At 38.3% G+C, this 22,399-nt stretch overlaps 1 long non-coding RNA gene across 1 annotated transcript in view; it reads right to left on the reverse strand.

Annotated features, from left to right (window-relative positions):
- LOC127492270 (uncharacterized) overlaps window positions 1-22,399 on the reverse strand; it is a 74,204-nt gene that overhangs the window by 28,584 nt on the left and 23,221 nt on the right. The window contains exons 4-6 of the long non-coding RNA XR_007921412.2: window positions 19,656-19,881; window positions 16,660-16,778; window positions 13,694-13,849 (exon numbers count right to left, since the gene is read on the reverse strand). This is a non-coding gene — a long non-coding RNA (uncharacterized lncRNA). The remainder of the gene's footprint in view (window positions 1-13,693; window positions 13,850-16,659; window positions 16,779-19,655; window positions 19,882-22,399) is intronic.

Raw genomic sequence — 22,399 nt, forward strand, 5'->3', positions numbered from 1 at the left:
AGTCTGTTGAAATCTTTGCTTAGTATATACTAAATTAATCTTCTGTATATAAAGATAATTAAAAATGAATCTTAATGAAGAATGAGATGGGAGAGGATAGAAGGTGGGATGGTTTGTGGGTGGGATGGTGATTGTGGGGAAAGAACCATTATAATACAGAAGTTGTACTTATAAAATTTGTATTTATTGAATAAAACTTTCTATTAAAAAAAAGAGATCCAGAAACTGAAGCCATCAGAATTCCCCTCCCATTCCATCCCATTCCTGCTTACCTCATCTGACAATGTAACTGCCTGCACCTTAGGCTGTGTGCCCACCACCATGGTCCACTCTCTGGAGCAGCTTCAAGGTCACCATGTCAACAACAGACAGCAGAGTGTTCCAGTCGGGTCCATGTGGTTGGGTTCTTCCAGCATGTATGCAGCCTAACAATGCTGCAGGGCTCTCTACCTGCAGAGACTGAAGTGCTCCGTCAGACCCTAAGTGAGCCAACTTTCTCTTGTACCAGATGCTGTGCTGCCTTTATGGGATGCTCAGTGTTCTTCACTGAGTGTACCTGGTTAGTAATCATTCTGAAATTGTCTGGACCAGTCCCTACCTGCTCAGTTTGAATCATAGTTACTCTGCAAATAAACTACAGGCTGAATGCTACTTCCTCTGCTGGCATTTTCCTTTAGAAAGAATCTCTCTTCCCTAGTTTTCTTTGAAAGATTTTTCTCTTTAATATTCTGCATGGATTAGTTTTTCATATATTCTGTTCTGGGCTGTGAATATAATTTGTTATCTTTATTGGAGCATATTTGCCTAGAGTGAAACACACAGATCCTGGGGATACTTTGATCCACTACTGTGTGGTCATTCATATCAGGGTAGTGTTGTTGTGCTACAATCTGTTCTAAACAGAACCATACAACTCAGTAAACTTTTATGACTGGTTTTTCACAAAAATAATTTTGGGTAGATTGATCCATATTTCATGTTTATTAGTAGCCCCTTGTTTTTTGTTACTGAATGAGTATCATCATCCATAAACAAATATGTCATAATTTGCTTGCTCATGTATATGAAATTTGTGTCCCATTCATGTTTTGGTTATTATGAACACAGCTATCATGAAGATCCCTAGTCAATTATTTGTGAACTTATGTTTTGATTTCCCTTATATAAAGCCTACATGTAGAATTTCGGGTTTTTTAGAGCAAAGTTTAATTTTATAAGAAATTCTCAAATAATATTTCAAAAACAAGTGTACCATTTTACACTATCAACTGCAGAACATGAGAATTACAATTATTTCACAGTCTTGCCAAAATTTTGTCTTATCAGTCTTTTTTAAAAAAAATCTTATTTAACCATTTTCAGGCACGGAGGAAGTGGGGAAAAGAGGGAGAGAGAGAGAAGCACGTGCATGTCAGCTTTCATCCAATGATTAAATTCCCAAATGATTGCAACTGCCCAGACTAGGGCCAGGAGCTGAAGCAAGAGCCTGGAATACAACCCAGGTTTCCCACGCAAGAGTCAGGCCAGAGTTTTGTTTTTTTTTTTTTTTAAAGTGGAAAGAATATAGTCTCAGGTAAGAGTTAGGCAGAAAACAGCATAGGAAACTCTACCCAAATTGGAGCAATACAGTGGACCTATGTGGAGGGTGAGGGTGCACACAACTTTAGAACCCAGCAGCTGAGAGCCTCCACACTGGCATTGGAGAGTGAGGTGAGACCAGATTGCAGCAGCCCAAGCCACAATGAAAAAGCTGCAGGAAAAGCCTAGTGGGAATACAGCTTGGAGCTCTGTGGGGCATAGTGTACCTGCCAAACTGGAGGAGAAAAAGCAGGGCTGTGAAAACACTGAGGCTTTGTGAGAGGACTCAGGGTGTGGCTGGGACTTTGGGCAGTAACTGTGGGAGGCTCCACACAATCAGGACTGCTTGGTTACGGGGTGAGGGACATTGCTGGGAAATCTGAGCTTACACTGAGAACTGGACAGATCCTTCCCGTTGTCCTTGAGGCAGAGCGGACAAATAATATACTCAGTGGGGCTAATACCCAGGCACTGGTCTCCTTCTAAGAGAGTAGCTCAGCTGAGAAAACAGACAAGAAGAAATATCACCTCTAATTCAAAATAAAAAAAGGAGATTTACCACACCACACCTGGGTGTGCAGCCTCAGCCATGCCCTTTACATTGGAGCACTGAACAGAGCTCCCCGGCCACCCCACACATATCTCTAGGTATTCGCCTGAAAGCAGACACTCCACTAATTCACTCAGACATGATCCAAAGATAAAAGCCACCACAGCATGGTAAGAAGAAGGAAGAAGAAAGAAGAAAGAAGGAAGAAGAAGAAAGAAGGAGGAGGAGAAGGAGGAGGAGGAGGATAAGGAGGAGGAGGAGGAGAAGGAGAAGGAGAAGAAGAAGACGAAACAACCAACAATGAGTATCTCCACATATGATGAATAACACCTATTCAAAAAACAAGAATAAGGTAGAAAACATGACACCTTTAAAAGAACACAATACGTCAATACTAGATTGTGAAGATGATGAGATTGAAGAAATCCCAGAAATGGAATTCAAAAACTTGGTCATAGGATTACTTAGAATTAATCAGAAGCAAATGCATGAACTAATAAAATCCACACATGACATGAAAGAAAATTTCACCCAAGAAATTGAGATCTTAAAGAGAAATCAAAACGATATCTTAGAAATGAAGAACTCAATAGAACAAATAAAAAATACAGGGGAAAGCCTTAACAACAGAATCAGTGAAGCAGAAGAAGATTTGACTTAGAAGACAAAGCACAGGAAAATATACAGGCAGAACAAACACAAGAAGAAGAAATTAGAAAACTAAAAACATTGTTGGTAATCTACAGGATACTATCAAATGACCCAACATGTGGGTTCTAGAAGTTCCTGAAGGTGTGGAAAGAGAGAAAGGATTAGAAGGTCTTTTTAGTGAAACACTATTTGGAGAAAGAAAAGGATATTCAACTACAGGAAGCACATAGAACTCCTAATAAACATGACCAAAAAGGATCTTCACCATGACGCATTGTAATCAAACTCTCCACAGTAAAACATAAAGAAAAGATTTTAAAATGTGCATGTGAAAAACACTAGATCAATTACAGAGAATCTCCAATTAGACTCACAGCAAATTTCTCATAAGAAACCCTACAGGCTAGGAGAAAATGGTGAGATATAGTCCAAGTCATAAGAGAAAAACACTGTCAATACAGAATAGTATATCCAGTAAAGCTCTCATATAAGAACAAAGGTGAAATAAAGACCTTCCATGACAAACAGACACTAAAAGAATTTGTCACCACCCATCCAACCCTGGAGAAGATGCTTAAGGATGTGCTGCACACATAAACACAGAAACATGGTCATCATTACAGAAGAAGGCAAAGGAAGAAAATCTCCAAAAGGACAAAGGAATTCCAAGTAAAAAATAGGAATATTTTTGGAAAATTGTAAGGGCAAAATCATTATTTATCAATAGTTACCTTGAATATAAATGGCTTCAACTCTCCAGTCAAAAGACACAGACTGGATGAATGGATTAAAAAACAAAACCCATCTATTTGCTGCCTCCTAAAAACAAATCTCACCAACAAAGATGCATGCAGACTGAAAATGAAAGTATGGAAAAAGATATTCCATGCTACCAGAAACCAAAAAAGAGCCGTTGTAGCCATCCTATTATCAGACAAAATAGACTTTAACACAAAAACTATTAAAAGACAAAGAAGGAAATTATGTAATGATTAGGGATAAATTAAACAGGAAGATATAACTATTATAAAAGTATATGCAACTAATTACAGGGCACTTGATTATTTAAAAGAAATGTTAAAGGATCTAAAAGGCAGACATAGACTCAAATACAATAGTATTAGTAGATTTCAATACCCCACTTTCAGCAATGGACAGATCAACCGACAGAAAATCAGCAAGGAGACAGCAGAATTAATCGACACTATAGACAAAATGAACCTAAGAGATGTCTACAGAACTTTTCATCCTACAGTTGCAGAATACACAGTCATCTCACCAGTGCATGGAACCTTCTGTAGGATTGACCACTTGCTAGGACATAAAACAAGTCTCAACAAATTCAAAAAAAATTGAAATTATACCATGTATCTTCTCAGACCAAAAAACAATGAAGCTGGAAATCAGCCACTCAGGAATCTTAAGAATATATTCAAACACATGGAGACTGAACAACATGCTCCTGAATGAACAATGGGTCACAGAAGAAATCAAAAAAGATATCATATTTTTTAAAAAAAATTAAGATAACCTGATAACATATCAAAACTTATAGGATACAGCAAAAGCAGTGTTAAGAGGAAAGATTATAACAATTGGTGCATTCATCAAGAAATTGGAAATGTACCAATAAATGAGCTATCAATGCATCTGAAGGATTTAGAAAAACAGTAGCAAACCAAACCCAAAACTGGTCAGAGAAAATAAGTTATTAAAAATAGAGAAGAACAACAAAATTGAAACAAAAAAAAACAATACAAAAGATCAGCAAAACAAAGATCTGGATTTTTGAGCAAAATAAATTGACACACCATTGGCCCAATTAACAAAAAAAAAAGGAGAGAGAAGACCCAAGTCAATAAAATTAGAGATGAACAAGGAAATTTAACAGCAGACACCACAGAAATAAAAAGAATCATCAGAACTTAATACAAGGAGCTGTATGCCATCAAACTGGGAAACCTAGAAGAAATGGATAGATTCCTGGACACTTACATACAACCTATCTAAATTGAACCATGAAGACATAGAAAACCTAGACAGACCCATTACCAAGATGGAAAATGAATCAGTGATAAACACCTTCCCAACAAAGAAAAGCTCAGGACTGGATGGCTTACTGCTGAATTCTACCGACATTTAAAGAAGAACTAACTCCACTTCTTCTCAAGTTACTCAAAACAATGGAAAGGGAGGGGATACTCCCAAACTCCTTCTATGAAGCCAGCACCACCTTAATTCCTAAACTTGGAAAAAATACAACAGAGAATGAGAACTACAGACCAATTACCCTGATGAACATAGATGCAAAAATCCTCAACAAAATTCTGGCCAATAGAATGCAACAATACATCAGAAAGATCAGCCACCCAAATCAAGTGGGATTTATCCCTGGTATGCAAGGATGATTCAACATTCACAAATAAATCAATGTGGTACATCACATTAACAACCTGAAGAACAAAAACCATATGATGATCTCAATAGATGCAGAAAAAGCATTTGATAAAATGCAGCACCGTTTCATGATAAAAAACTCTAAGCAAATTGGGTATAGAAGGAACATTCCTCAACACAGTCAAGCCAATTTATGACAAACCCATGGCCAGTGCCCTATTAAATGGAGAAAAGTTGGAAGCATTCCCACTGATATCCAGAACCAGAAAAGAATGCCCACTCTCACCATTGCTATTCAATGTAGTCGTGGAAGTTTTAGCAACAGCCATTAGACAAGAAAAAGAAATCAAAGGGATTCAAATTAGGAATGAGGAAGTAAAACTATCCCTATTTGCAGATGACATGATTGTAAATATAGGGCATCCAAAGGACTACACCAAGTGTCGCTCCCCCATTCGCGGAGGAACGACACTAAACCCTGAGCTGTTCTTTTGTCTGCTCAGCCCTTCCTGGGTTTGCTGCTGGTCCCTCACTCGCGGAGGAACGACGCTGTCCCGGGTTAGCTGCTGGCCCCTCCACCTCCGTGGAGGGGCAGCACCCCCCCACCGCTTTCCCCGCTTCCGCGGAGGAACGGCACACCGCCAGCCGGCTCTCTCGGGGGCTGCTCAGATGTTATCCGGATGTTCCTTCAGATGTTCCTGCTGCATGTTGTCTCTTTCCTCCTTTATAGTCCTCTTCCATCAATCCCAACTCTGCTACCCACACGCCGAGCACGCTGCTCTCCTCCAATCAGGAGCAGGATCAGCTCCTGCAGCTTATCAAACTGATGAGGCAGCTGCATAGAGGTTGTTTGGTCTCTCTCTCTCAGCGCCATATTGTGGGAGAGCAGATGCATAGAATAAGTCTTAATTCCAGTAACTTAGTCTAGTCTCAGTTACTCCCCATAACCAAGAGACTAGAGGAACTCATAGAAGAGTTTGGTAAAGTAGCAGGGTATAAAATCAATACACAAAAAGTAAAAAGCCTTTGTATACAGAAGTCATGGCTGAGAAAGAACTACTAAGAACTACTAATAGCTACAAAAAATCAAATACTTGGAATAAATTTTACCAAGGATGTCAAAGATATCTATGATGAGAATTACAAAACATTAAAGAAAGAATTAAAAGATACAAAATATAGAAAAAGTTCATGGATTAGAAGAATCAATATTATCAAAATGTCCATACTTCCAAAAGCAATTTATGGAATCAATGCAATACCAACTAAGATACCAAAAGACATTCTTCTCAGAACTGGGAAAAATGATGCTGAAATTCATTTGGAGGCACAGGAGACCCTGAATAGCTAAAGCTATCTTATACAATAAAAACAAACCCAGAGCTTCCACAATAACAGAATTCAAGACACACTACAAGGTATTTATAAGCAAAACAGCCTGCTGCTGGTACAAAAACAGATGTATAGAGCAATGAAACAGTATAGAAATGCCAGAAATCAATCCAAGAATCTACAACCAACTTATATTTGACAAAGGAACTAAAACCAATCCCTTGAGCAAGGACAGTCTCTTCAATAAATGGTGCTGGGAAAACTGGATTTCCACACACAAAAGTATGAAGCAGGACCCCTACCTTAAACCTTACACAAGAATCCATTCAAAAAGGATTAAAGAATGAAATCTATGACCTGATACTATCAAATTATTAGGGAACATTGGGGAGACTCTGCAAGACATTTGGCATAGGCAAAGAGTTCTTGGAAAAGACACCAGAGGCACAGGCAGTCAAAGCCAAAATCAGTAAATGGGATTGCATCAAACTGAGAAGCTCTGTACTGCAAAAGAAACACCAGGAATGTGAAAAGGCAACTGACAGAATGAGAGAAATTATTTGCAAACTATTCAACTGATAAAAGATTAATTAACAGAATATATAGAGATCAAGAAACTCCACAACAACAAAACAAACATCCCAGTTAAAAATGGGCAAGTGACTTAAACAGACATTTTTCAAAAGAGGAAATCCAAATGGCCAACAGAAACAAGAAAAAATGTTCAGGATCATTAGCCATCAGGGAAATGCAAATCAAAACCACAATGAGGTTTCACCTCATCCCAGTTAGCATGGATCTCATACAGAAATCAACACACAACAAATCCTAGTGATGATGTGGGGAAAGATGTACCCTGATATACTTTTGGTGGGAATGTAAACTGGTAAGACCACTATGGAAGTCAGTTTGGAGATACCTCAGAAATCTGAATATAGACCTACCATATGACCCAGCCATCCCACTCCTGGGAATTTACCCAAGGGAAATGAAATCAGCAAGTAAAAAAGTTATCTACAATCCCATTTTTATTGGAGCTCAATTCACAATGGCTAAGACAGGGAATCAACCTAAATGCTCATCAACTAAAGACTGGGTAAAGAAATTATGGGATGTGTACTCTAGGGAATACTACACAATGGTAAAAATCAAAAAAGAATGAAATCCAGTCATTTGGAACAAAATAGATAATCCCAAAAGGACAAGTATCACATGCCTTCCCTGATCTGTGATAATAGAGCACTTAACAAGGAAATCTATAGACATGAAATCGACACTTTGAGAAGCAATGACTTGAATAGCCCTGGTCTTGACTGTCAAGGAACACTTTTTTTGTTTTTTGTTTTTTCGTAATGGAGAATGGGACTGGGAATGGGAGAGGGGGAAGAAGTGGTGGTGTGGGAGTGGGGATGGTAGGGTGAGTATGGTGGAAAGAATCATTACATTCCTAAAGTAGTACTTACGAAATTTGTACTTATTAAATAAATGGTTTCTTTGGGAATACATAAACAAACAAATCAACTCCAAGGGGGCACAAAAAGAGGCCAATTCCTTGAGCCATCGTTGCTGCCTCCGGGGTCTGTGTTAGCAGGAAGCTGGAGTCAGGCACCAGAGCCAGGAGTCCAACCCAGGTACTGTGTTGTGAAACAAAAGCCACTGAACTAGCACCCCAACCACTAGGCCATATGCCTACCCCAGGCTTTTTAATTTTAGCCATTTCTGGTTGGACAGTAAAACTCTCTCATGGCTTATATTCACATTTCAATGATGATGAGTGATGCTGATAATCTTTTAAATGTGTTCATTGGCTGTTTGCATAGCTGCTTTTGTAAACTGAGTTTTTTGATGATTTTTAATTAGTTCCTATTTTTTTTGTCTACAAAGGTTCTTTGTACATTCTCGACATGATTTCTTGATCAGATATATACCTTACAAATATTTTCTCCTAATTTTTAGCAGGTATATCCATTTTCTTAATCCTGACTTTTAAAGCTAAAAATTTTAAATTTTGATGAAATGCAAATTACCAGTTCTTTTTCTCCATGGTTCTCTATTATTTCTTTTTTCATACAAGTGTTTCTATTTTATTGCATTCCAAAGATTTAACATTCTATATATTCCCCCCTTAGAACACTTGACTTTTACATTTTAAACTTGGTATAAAATCAGTCTGAAATAATTTTATATAAGAGGAATCTTTTAAATACAATTTTCTAGCTATTTCAGCTCTAGTTATACAAAATATTCTTATTACCAGATCTCTTATGAACTTTTTTGGTGACTTTGTCATAATAATTGGTCATCAGTAGGAGTCAGTTTCTAGATGCTCTATTTTGTTGCTCTATTCTGTTGATGTAGCTGTCCATCCTCAAAGTCTTCACATTGTCTTTATTATTAAAATTTGATAGAATTAAGTACTATAATTAAATACCTTAATTTTTCCAACCCTTTTCTTTTTCAAGATCAATTTGTCCCTTCTAGATCTTTTTAACTTTCACATATACTCTTAAAATTAGCTTGCCAATTTCTGCCCCCAAACAAAAAGTCTGAGATGAGATTGAAACCTAGGTATTCCATTATGGAACGTGGGGGTCTCAAGCAGCATCCTACCACTTCTTCCTTTCTGAGCAAAATGCCTTTCATTTCTTAAGTTTCTGCATCTCACTGGCTAAGCTCTCCAGTATAATACTGAATAAAAGAAATAAAAGTAGACATCCTTGCTTTGTAGCCAATTTAGCTGAAAGTGATCAATATGAATATGCATATGAGCTCTTATGTTAGCTGTAGTTTGTAATAGCCACCTTTTATCCTATAAAATAAACTTGCTATTAGTCTCACTTAATGACTATTTTATATCATGAAATAGTGTTAGATTGTGCCAAATGCTTTTTAATTTATTGAAAAATCACATGATTTTTTATCCTTCATCCTATTAATGAGGTATGGGCTGGTACTTCACTCTCAATGACTTTTCTGGAATTCAGGATTTATTTTAGAAGATTTTATTGTTTTTTTGGTCTTTAGCATGGCTATTTTTTGTCATTATGTAGTATTTATATGCCATGCAATAGGAAAGAATTATCATCTAGCTCCAGTATGCTAACAAAGTTTCATTTGTCTTTAGAAGAACACGTTTTGGGGGTTGGTGCAGTGGTGCACTAGGTTAATCCTCCGCCTACAGCACTGGCATCCCACATGGGCACCAGGTTCTAGTCCCGGTTGCTTCTTTTTTCAGTCTAGCTCTCTGCTGTGGCCTGGGAGGGCAGTGGAGGATGGCCCAAGTGCTTGGGCCCCTGCACCTGCATGGGAGACCAGGAAGAAGCACCTGGCTCCCGGCTTTGGATCAGTGCAGTACCAGCCGTTGCAGCCATTTGGGGGGTGAACCAACGGAAGGAAGACTTTTCTCTCTGTCTGTCTCTCCCACTGACTGTAACTCTACCTGTCAAAAAAATAAATAAAAATCTTAAAAAAAAAAAAGAAGTGGCCGGTGCCGCGGCTCACTAGGCTAATCCTCCGCCTAGCGGCGCCGGCACACCGGGTTCTAGTCCCGGTCGGGGAGCCGGATTCTGTCCCGGTTGCCCCTCTTCCAGGCCAGCCCTCTGCTGTGGCCAGGGAGTGCAGTGGAGGATGGCCCAGGTGCTTGGGCCCTGCACCCCATGGGAGATCAGGAGAAGCACCTGGCTCCTGGCTCCTGCCATCGGATCAGCGCGGTGCGCCGGCCGCAGCGCGCCAGCCACGGCGGCCATTGGAGGGTGAACCAAAGGCAAAGGAAGACCTTTCTCTCTGTCTCTCTCTCTCACTGTCCACTCTGCCTGTCAAAAAAAAAAAAAAAAAAAAAAAAAGAAGTACACATTTTAGATAGCAAACATTTCCTGGGTACAAGAAACCTCTTTGTGAATTGTGTTGATTGTTTTAAACAGTTTGTTTGATAATAAAGCATATCCATTAAAAAAGGATTCACATGTGCCACAATTTTAGTTCAGAGAAACTAAAAGCTCAGTAAGGAGTGAAACTTTCTAGGCTTACTGAGTTTAATGTGTGTTAACTACATTAGGATTTCAATAGTCAAGAAGAAGACAAACAATCTCTAATTTGTCCTTTCTCCAGAGGTCAAAACCATTTAAACACCACATCCCACTAATGTGGAGGCTATTTTTCCATTTCAGGTTAATTAAATTCCATTATTCCTGGAGTCAGTCAAACAGTAACATTTACTAAGGACAAAGTGCAAAAGGAAGCTGGGGTCCTTGACGGCTGTAACTCACGTCCCTCAGGACCTTACATCCCAAGTAAGAAGATAGGGTTGATGCACAAAAAATACAAATGACATGAACTAGCACCAAAAGAACAGGCGAATCTGATTCCAAATAATAAGAAGCTCAGAATATACTCTTCTCTCAGGACAGAGGATAGAGTATTTGGAAAGTGTACCTGCTTTATATCGAAAATAAGCAAAGAAGGAAGTTAAACACTTAATAAGATGCCATATAATTTTAATACTGTGATTATGAAAGAATCAAAAAAATTCATGATTAAATGTTTGGAAAGTGGGACAAAGCAGGAGACTGGCAGAAGGAATGTATGAGATCTTCAAAACGCACATTATTAAAGACTTGCCCCAAAACTAACTTATCTTTTAAGTGTATTTTCCCACAAACACTTAAGAGCCTTGTATGCCTCCAAGGTTAAGCATCGGGCTCCTGTGATTCTGGTCACTAAGTCTACCATTCCTTCTTTCCTCTATCTTTTACCTCTCCTCCGGGTTTCCACATGAGAAAAATTTTAGGAGTCTCTTTCATTGATTTCCTGCAAACTCACTGCTTAGTGGAAAAAGCAGTGTAACAATATCACAATAAAATAAACAGAACTTATAACTTTCAGGTTGGGCCCTATTTTCCTCAGGCTTGTAGAACTATTGGATATTAACAAATTCACTTACTCCTAGAGTTAACCAGGCTTTGCAGGACATACGGAAATAAAGTCAATGCAAAAGTATCCCAAGTCTTCTCGATTCTCTCACTATTCTGTCTTCCTAGACTCAGAGTTAAACTATTTTAGAGCACAGGTAGAAACAAAATGTTTGAGATAAAAAGGTTTATTTCAGTCTGTGGATGGCAAGAATTATAGACATTAAAGTTTGTGTCAGGGCCAGCGCTGTGGCACAGCAGGTTAAAGCCCCAGTATGCAGTGCCAGCATCCCATATGGGTGCCGGTTCAAGTCCCAGCTGCTCCATTTCCAATCTAGCTGTCTTCTATGGCCTAGGAAAGCAGCAGAAGATGGCCCAAGTCCTTGGGCCCCTGCACCCATGTGGGAGACCCGGAAGTAGCTCCTATTTCCCGGCTTCGGATCGGCCAGCTCCAACCATTGTGGCCATCTGGGAAGTGAACCAGTGGATGGAAGATCGATCTATCTATCTTTCTTTCTCTCTCTCTCTCTCTCTCTCTCTCTCTCTCTTTCTCCCTGCCTCTGCCTCTGCCTCTGTCTCTGTGTAACTCTGCCTTTCAAATAAATAAATAAATCTTTAAATCCAATGAATACTTTTTAGGAATAGGAAAAAATCTATCTTCCGATTAATATGGAATCTAAAAGGATCTTGAATAGTCAGACAGATTGATAAGAAAAAATAGGCCCATGTTTAATTTTATAACTTACTATAAAACTACAGTAATCAAGAGTGTGTCATAAAGGCAGACATATAATACAATGAAATCAAATAAAGAGCACAGAACTAAATTACCATACATATAGTCAAATAATTGCTGACAAGGGTGCCAAGGCCATTCTATGAAGAGAAGAGAGTCTTTAACACAAGGTGTTGGGAAAACCATATATCCACATGCAAAAGAGTCAGAGTTCAACTCATAATAGCACATATAAAACCTAAACAAAAGAGTAAAAATTATAGAACTCAGAAAGAAAAAAGGGTAACAACTTCAGGATACTACATTTGGCAACAATTTCTTAGACATGACACCAAAAGCACCAAAAACAAAAGAAAAAATAAACTAAACTTCATCAACATCAAAAACTCTGTGTGGCAAAATGTAGTACCAACAGAGTAATACGGCAACCCAGGAATAAGAAAAAATATCTGAAACTCATATATAAGAGATTAATACCTAGAATTTATGAAGAATTTCTATAAATCAACACTAATAATAGCAAAAAAAAAAAAAACAGGCAAAGAATGTGAACAGACATTTCTTCAATGATAAAGAAATAGCCATGGGGCTGGCATTGTGGCATACTGGGTAAAACCGCCATCTGCACCCATTCATGTCCTGGCTGTTCCACTTCTGATCCAGTTCCCTGCTAATGGCCTCAGAAAAGCAGCGGAAGATGGCCCCAAGTACCAGGGCCCTGCCACCCACGTGGGAGAACTGAAAGTGGTTCCTGCTCCTGGCTTCAGCCTGGTGCAGCCCCAACTGTTGTAGCCATCCAGAGTAAACCAGTGGCTGGAAGCTCGCTCGCTCTCTCTCTCTCTCTCTCTCTCTCTCTAACTCTGACTTTCATATAAATAAATAAATCTTTAACAAAATAAAGACAATTTATGCATTTGAAGAGATGCTCAACATCACTAATCATTAGAGAAATTCAAATCAAAATCACAAAAGAACAAGCCTTAGTGAGGCTGTGGATAAACTGGACCATTTATGCATTGTTGGTGGAAACGTAAAATGGCACAACCTCCATGGAAAACACGATGGAAATTCCTCAAAAAATTAACACAGAATTACCACATGCTCCAGAAATTCTACTTCTGGGTAAATACTCAAAGGAACTGAAAGCAATGACTCAAAAAGACATCTGCACACTCCTGTTCATACCAGTATTATATGTGTTAGCCACAGAAGGCAGTAACTTACATATTCATTGATGAGTGATTAATAAATAAAATGTGATTATATATATTATTCAGACTTAAAATGGAAAGTAATTATAACATGCTACAACACGGATGACCCTAGAAAACATTAGGTGAAATAAGCCAGACCCAAAAGGACAAATATGATTCCTCTTAAGATGAGTAGAATAGAAATGCCAAATGTGCTGTGGCATAGTAGGTTAAGCTGCCACCTGCAAGTGCCTGGGTTCAAGCTTCAGGTACTCCACTTCTGATCCAGCTCCCTGCTAATGCACCTGGCAAAGCAGTGGAGGATGACCCAAAGCTTGAGCCCCTGTACCTTTGTGGTAAACCCAGAGGAAGCTTCCGGCTCCTAGCTTCAGCCTGGCCCAGTCCTGCTGTTGTAGCCATTTGGGAAGTGAACCAGCAGATGGAAGATCTCTCTCTGCGTCTCTTCCTCTTGCTCCGTAACTCTTTCAAATGAGCAAATACAAATCTTTAAAAAAAGAAAAAAAAAAAAAAACAAAGATAAGTAGAATAATACCAGGAACACAGGATAGCAGAAAATGGGAAGTTATTGCTTAAGGGGTACAACATTTCTGTCTGGGAAGATAAAAAGTACTGGAGCTGGATACTCCCAAAGGTTGCCCAGGTCTCAGTGCTTGTCTCTCCCTCTCCCTCTACCCCCACCCCTCCCCATACCTCTCCAACAGAATATAGTTTATGCCACTGAACCATGCATTTAAAAATTATTAAAATGGGGCTAGTGTTGTTGCACGATAGGTTACCCTATCATGTGCCGTGCTGGCATCTGATTTCACAGCATTGTCCCAGTCCCAGCTCTTCCACTTCTGATCCAGCTCCTTGCTAATGCACTTGGAAAGGCCATGGAAGATGGCCCAGCGACATGGGTCCCTGCCACCCACGTAGGAGACCCAGATGGATTTCTGGGCTTATAGCCTGTTAGGGATTGAACCAGTACGTGGAAGATCTCTCTGTCTCTCCTTCTCTGTCACTCTGCCTTTCAAATAAATGACTCGTAAAAATTAAAATGATAAGTTATGCCTATGTTAGTATAGTGGTAATATATTTAAATCTTAAAAATATTTTAATGAGATATACTAACTTATTGAAGGTAAAATAAAAAATATTATTATTTAAGAGATTTGTGAAATTTGGGAATTCAAACATTCAGACATCATCAATTGAGATTTTTAGACTGAAGCTGGACAGGACAGATACCTCGCATTTCAAACCAACACTCACATTTGTAGTTCCCCGTACCTCATTAAACCCTTTCTTTGGAGACAGAATTTTTCCTTATCGATCTCTAAACCGCTTTCCATTAATTTTGTTCCCCATATGGTTGACCATCATTTTCGAGATTAAAACGATACAAATGAGAAGAACATTTTTGAAAAGTTATAATCAAGTTAGTTTCGTCTCCTCTGTCCCAAGTTAATAGCGTTATTGTCGATATTGCAATATAAATAAGCATTTCAAAAAGAGCTGACAAAACTACTCATCATTTTGTCACTGAATCTACAGGAAAGGCAGATTCTGGCCTATTGCAGCCAAAAACACTTGCTAAGCAGAAAATCTTACACGACTTCGTGACAAAAGAAGTGAGTGCATAAAAAGTTAGGAGAGTTTCTCAGTTGTAGGATCGTCAGTTGCAGATGTATTTTTGAAGTGTCAGTAATAATAAAAACTTAGATTTGTCAAGTAGTTACTAGTTTTCAAAGGACAGTCCAACTTATAAAATATCAAAATTTCTATTAAGCTAGCATTTCTGAAAAATGTTGAAATTCCAATTTTTATGCCCAAATCTTTTAAAAGAATATGCCAAAATTCTATTTGCCAAACTGTTGTTAAGTTCACTGGCTGGATGTTCATACACTGTTTGTACTTCTTTTGTTGTTTCTCCTTTGGTAATTCTAAATTTTTTAGCAAAAATTGGTGATGCTAATTTTTTCGGCAATATAACCAAGTAACATAACTCAGATACCATTTGGATATAAATTATTGAAAAAACAATAGCATAATCTTTTGGTATTTATTAGAAGTGCTTTTTATAAATTCATAAAATTAAAGGTAAATTAATATAATTGAACAACATGGCTGTACAGAAAGTGAAATTAAAATACTGCAGAATCTTATAGTCAACTTCAGCATTAACTCCATTAAAACTCTTTTAGCAGGAAAGCTAACGTAATAGCTTTATGGTTTGTGTTCTTCAATTCTTACTGAACATGCTCCAGTAAATACACTGAAGAACTAAAAAAAATCACCAAAAGATCAGAAGCCAAGAGCTGAAGATGGAAAACAAAACAAAACAGTTTCACTGATGTGTGTTAAGTTAGGATGAAGAATATCTCTAAACCTGCTCATTGAATCACTTTTATAAGCCATGAGTCACACTGCAGCATATTTTTATTAATAATGTAGAAACTTTAGAAGGGCAAATGTTTCAGACAGAGCAATACGCTAACTTGAAAGCACAAGTTCTCCTTTATAAACAAAAACGTTTCTTTCACACTGCTCTGGAAACACGCGGTTTGGTTCATGATTGCTGAAAGACATCATTAGCTCCTCAGCCCTCTATCCCTTTTGCTCACCAGTCCAGCTCTTCCTACAAAGGACTTCCACAGCCCTGCTCACCTTTGAAGCTCACAGCCTCCTTTGAATTCGAAGCCCTAACAAGGAGGCCATTAGTGTGCTTGTCAAGCCAGGTTGGAATACGAGCCTAGAGAAAAGACTAGAGAGTACCTCTGAATTGCAATTTTTCACTTATTGTGAAATTAAGCATCCTAAACGTTTACAAATCTTACAGAGTTAAATGCAAGTCAAGTAACTTTTTATTTGCTTGAAAATACCAGACTTCACTCATAAATGAGTTTAGTGCATATGCATTGTTCTATAATATTCTCTTTGTCTGTCTGCCTCATATTTGAATATGTTAATATATTGCCAGTTCCTATAGGAAAGGTGAAGCATTTATAGCTACTTGACAAGGGAAAACAGGTTTAATGTAATAAAATGTGCACCCGAGGAGAAAAAGAATCAATTTTCTTCTCTTTCAAATATTAACTCTTTGCCCTAATGGATCTGACCCCGTCATATTAAATGGAATGATCTTATAAGAATAATAGAAAAATATCTTTCTAGGTATTTTAGCATAACTTTCTGCTTTTATGAGTTATTTGTTTCTTCATATGAATTAACAAAGCTTACCTGTTGCTGCCTAAAAAGTTATCCTTGTAATTGACTGGCTTAAACCAGCCCATTCATTGTGCTATGACCCACCTATGGGTGAGGAATTGGTGCAGGGATCACTTTTGATGACTGAGGTCATTAGGAGGCACTCAGCTGACAGAGACGCTAGTTGTGAGGATCCAAGACACCATCACTCACATGTAGGGACCCTGCAGGGAGACAGTAAGACAAACCAATCCACATGTGACTGTCAACTAAAGAGTCTACATGTGGTCTCCAGCAGTGTTAGAATACTTGTGCCTCTTATCTGATGCTTACAGGTTCCAGTAAAGACTATTCCAAGAAACAGTAGACGGAGCTGTCGTTTCCTTGATAAGTGGGTGTGATACCTGGCATACCATAACTTCTCCCTCACTGCATTGGTTAAAGAAATCCCAGAGCCTAGCTCAGATCAAGGAAAATGGACATGGACCTCACATGTCAGAAAAGTAGCTCCCTTTAACCTTCCCTGTCAACTAACTTCCCTCAGTGCCTCCTGCAGGCTCATGAAGATACAGATTGAAGTACTTTACCTTTAGGTCTCCTCTCTAACTTATTTAACCTTCACTGTATCACTTGGCTATGACTTTGAAAGAATTCTCTCTGGGGCGGTGCTGTGGCTTAGTAGGTTAACCTCTGCCTGTGATGTTAGCATGCCATATGAGTGCTGCTGGAGTCCTGGCTGCTCCACTTCTAATCCAGCTCTCTGCTGATGGCCTGGGAAAACAGTGGAAGCTGGCCCAAGTGCCTGGGCCCCTGCACCCACATGGGAGATGCAGAAGAAGCTCCTGGCTCCTGGCTTTGAATCAGCGCACTTCCGGCCATTGTGGCCATTTGAGAAGTGAACCAGCAGATGAAAGATCTTTGTCTCTCCTTTTTTTCTGTCTTTAACGCCATCTCTCAAATAAATGAATTAAAAAAATTGACTCAGTCTTCAGTGAATTTCTTCTAATTAAAGAAGCAGCAAAAGAATTTAAAAAATGGATTTTTGGTATGCATTTGCAAATTTACATAATGTGTATTTTTATAATAAAATGGAGATACTTGTTACATACCTTGATACTCTGATGATAATCTATTCCCAACATCAACACAGAAATCCTTTTATTGATAAAATAATAAATATATTTTCAAAATCAGTGAAGAATGTGGTGGTATTATTCCAGACCCTGGAGCTGAAATCTCGGGCCTACATAATCAAGTACTCTGCTCCAAGTCACCATTCTGGTGGACATCAAAGCTGGGATGGTTGCTCCCTGGTGACTGAGTACAACCATGGAATCTCTGCAGCTGAATTACATCAATATTTCAATGTAAATTTCTACAGTGATACTCTGGGCCATTTATTCTCATTCTCTCTGAAACTTTGATATTCAATATTCAGTTCTTATGATCATATATGCGCAGAGCCTCTTAAAAGTCTCAAAGATTTATATTTGAAAGCTCCCACCTGAGTCCTAAGGACATCATAGTTTGTATTCATGTCAAACACAACCTGGATAATTACAAAGCAGTTGGCCTGTTTTTACTTAGTATCATACTAATGTTTAATAACTGCACTTTGGACAACCCATCAACATCTAATCAGCAAAAAACATCTTAGTAAGTGCAAACCTAAGGCCTATTTGATGGGCCTGTGGTCAGCTATTTAAGAAGAGGGAAAGGGCCACTGTCGTGGGATAATGGCTAAAGCCATCATCTTGGATGCCAGCATCCCATGTGGTTGCTGGATCATGAGCGGGCTGCTCCACTTTTGATCCAGCTCCCTGTTAATGTGCCCAGGGAAAGCAGAAGATGGTCCCAAGTACTTTGGCCCCTGCAACTCATGTGGGAGACCCAGAGAAGGTTTTGGCCTGGCCCAACCCCTGGCCATTATGGCCATCTGGGGAATGAACCAGCAGATGGAAGATTCTTTCTCTCTCTCTCTCTCCCTCTTTCTCTCTCTCTTTCTCCCTTCCCACCCCCATTCAATCCTCTTTCTCTGTAACTCTGACTTTCAAATAAGTAAATCTTAAAAGAAAAAGAGAAAGAATTATTAACCCATTCTTGGGTCATTGGTCTTAACACATCAGTTAGACACAATGATCTAATGTTTTAAATCCACAAATGAATTTTATCACTTAGTGAGAATCCCATATAAATTAAATATCAAAAAAGATCCTCATGAAGCTGACTTGCAATATCATTGTGTGTCCATGATTTTTTTTAAAACTTTTGATAAATGATATTACTATTAGACTTGATGGACTGAAAGCATAAATTACATATACCCCTAAGCTATACTTAATAAATAAAATTATATATAAATATGAATTCATAAAGTTCATAAGTTTTCATTTCTTTATGCTTTTAAATAAATAGAAAAAATTATCTTATAGGACTAAACTTGTGATTAGAATGAATCAATGAATTTTTTAACTTCATCCTCGAATTAGTCAATGAAGAGACATGATAAGTTTGTCCAACAGATTTTGAGTAAAAGATTCCAAAAATCACAAAAGCTATTTTGAAAATAATTTCAAAGTTAAAAGAGTAAGCAGTTTTGTATAGATAAAATTTGAGTTAAAGTTTTTTACATTTTTCAACTCTTCACTCTAGAATTTTTCTTAACTTTAACACAGATAATGGTATAATGAATCCCTTTACTGATGACCCAGCTTCCATATTTAATCATCCAGATTCAATATGATTCATGGATAAAGTTGTTGCTTCTCCATTCTCACCAACTCCCCAATCTCACTTGTTTGTCAGAAACCCCAGATGTTATGTTTAACTAGTAAAGTGGATAAACATTTAAAACTCCATATGGTGGGCTTTAAGGCCCTGCCAGTTATGAGGCCCAGACTTATCTATCTCTTCACATGGGGTACATGACAAGGGAGGTTTGAACCTCCTTAGGGAAGGCACCCTGTTGACATCCATTAACTAGCTTGCCTGGGAGGAGAGCTGGCCCAGTGAAGGCAGGTGGTATTTGCAGCAAGAAATTTGCAGTTCTGCCTGCTATGTTATTGACCCTGCTTGGCCGCCCCCTCAGCAGCAGTGGTTACCTTGGAAGCTGGGAGTCCCACTCCAGAGCAGTTCATTTCCAGTGACCCAACACTTGGCTAGCAGAGCGGCCAGGGCTCTCCATGAGCTGACTTCTGCCGAAGCCCTGGCTTTCCACAGTGGACTTGGAGTTGGGTCTCCTTGATGGCAGATCACTGTGTAAAGCAGCCGTTAATTGGCCTGCAGTCTATCTTTCTATTACTTCTGCTGCCCAGCTTCCTCTTCCTCCTGAATTTAACCATAATAAGATACAAGTGTCTAAGGCAGACAAAATATCATTAGCGACTCAATGTTTTCAATATAGTTTAAACTACTGGGCTTTTTTTTTTTTATTCTTTACACCACACTTAATTTCAAAATACTGAAACACTTTTATTCATGTAATTAATTTCCTTAGTGTATACACCAATTCAAACTGGGCCCTATCTGGTAGCCAAAACTAGCAATGTTTTATAATATCACAATCTAAATCTTTAGCTGGCAAAATATGAAAATATATAAAAAATCATATTTTCCATTAAGTGAAATTATTCCCAAAACTTTTTATCAGGCACTTATTCCATGTCAGGCTATACAACATATTAAAGATAAAATAGCAAGCAATAACTCCTGTCCCAATAGAGCTAATATTCAAGCAGGAAAATGTCAACTAAGAACTAGAATTAGAAATGTATTATATAGGCTGGCGCCACAGCTCACTAGGTTAATCCTCCACCTGCGGTGCCGGCACCCCAGGTTCTAGTCCCAGTTGGGGCACTGGTTCTGTGCCAGTTGCTCCTCTTCCAGTCCGGCTCTCTGCTGTGGTCCGGGAAGGCAGTGGAGGATGGCCCAAGTGCTTGGGCCCTGCACCCACATGGGAAACCAGGAGGAAGCACTTGGATCCTGGCTTCGGATTGGCGCAGCGCGCCAGCCGTAGCAACCATTTGGGGGATGAACCAACGGAAAAAAGGAAGACCTTTCTCTCTGTCTCTCTCTCTCACTAACTCTGCCTGTCAAAAAAAAAAAAAAAAAAAAGAAAAGAAAAGAAATGTATTATTTAATGCCATGTAGCAATACATGCTATAATAAAAAATAAATCCAAATAAGCTGGCAGTCAGTGGTTTGAGGGACAGAGAACTTTATTCCTCAAAGAAACCCATGCACAGTATATTAAATTAAGTAGGGGAATAAGTCATCCAATAGAGCAGTTAAAACAGCAAAGTCAAGCTTTGATGCGGGAATAGCTCTGACATTTTTTTGTAAATTTTTTAATTTACATCAGATGAAAGAATTTCATGAGTTTCATATATACAGATTTAGAAGCATAGATACTTCCCACCTCCCTCCTCATTCCTTCCTTATTATTTCTTCTAATTTTTACAAGGACATACTTTGTTCCTTTTATAATCATAAGCTTAATCCTCCACTAAATAAAGAATTCAAATAGTAAGCAGAAACACTGTTCCTCAACAGTAGAGACAGAGCTCTAAAAATAATCAAATCTCAAAATGTCAGTTCCACTCCAGTATACTACATTTTAGATATTCTATTAGTTATCACAGATCAAGAAAAACATACAATTATTTTTCTTTTGGGGGATATCTTATTTCACTAAGTAAAAAGGTCTCCAGTTGCATCCATTTTGTTGTGAGAGACAAGATTTTTTTCTTTTATGCAGCTGAGTAGTGTTCAATAGCATATATAAGCAACATTTTCTTCATCCAGTCATCAGTTAATGGACATTTGAGTTGATTCCATATCTTAGCTATTGTGGATTCAGTTGCAATAAAATGGAGGGTACAGATAACTCTTTTATGTGTTGATTTTATTTCACTTAGGGAAATTCCAAGGAATCAAAAGATTGGGTCATATGGTATATCTATTGTCAGATTTTTGAGGTATCTCCATACTGTCTTCCACAATGATTGTACTAGTTTACATTCCCACCAACAACAGATTCGGGTACCTTTTCCCCACATCCTCACCAACATTTATTATTTTTTGATTTGTGGATGATAGTGATTCTAATAGGAGTAAGGTGAAACCTCATTGTGGTTTTCATTTGCATTTCCCTGATGGCTAGTGATCCTGAGCATTTTTCCATATGTCTGTTGGCTATTTGAACTTCATCTATTGAAAAATAACCATTCAAATTCTTTGTCCATTTCTTAACTGGATTGTTTGTTTTGCTGTTGAGTTTCTTGAGCTCTTTATAGATTATGGATATTAATCCTTTATCAGTTCCATAGTTTTAAATGTTTTCTCCCATTCTATGGGTCACCTCTTCTCTTTGCTGAATGTTTTCTTTGCAGAAACTTCTTAGCTTGATGTAATCCCATTTGTCTATTTTTTTCTTCAATTGCCTGTGCTGCTGTGGTCTTTTCAAAGAAGTCTTTGTCTATACCAATATCTTGCAGAGTTTCCCCAAGTTTCTCCTCTAGTAATTTGATGGTATCAGGTCATAGATTAAGATCTTTCATCCATCCTGAGTTGATTTTAATAAGGGTAAGGTAAGAGTCTTGTTTCATATTCTGCACAAGAGATCCAATTTTCCCAGCACCATTTGTTGAAAAGACTGTCCTTTCTCCAGGGATTGATTTCAGCTCTTTGGGCAAGGATTAGTTGGTAGTAGATGTGTGAATTGATTTCTAGAATTTATATTCTGTTCCATTGGTCTACATGTCTATTTTTGGGCCAATATTAGTCTGCAGTATGTCTCAAAATCTGGTATTGTGACACTTCTTGCTTTGTTTTGCTTCTTTCAGAT

Source organism: Oryctolagus cuniculus, chromosome 10, assembly GCF_964237555.1.
Source record: "Oryctolagus cuniculus chromosome 10, mOryCun1.1, whole genome shotgun sequence".
Lineage (NCBI taxonomy): Eukaryota > Metazoa > Chordata > Mammalia > Lagomorpha > Leporidae > Oryctolagus > Oryctolagus cuniculus.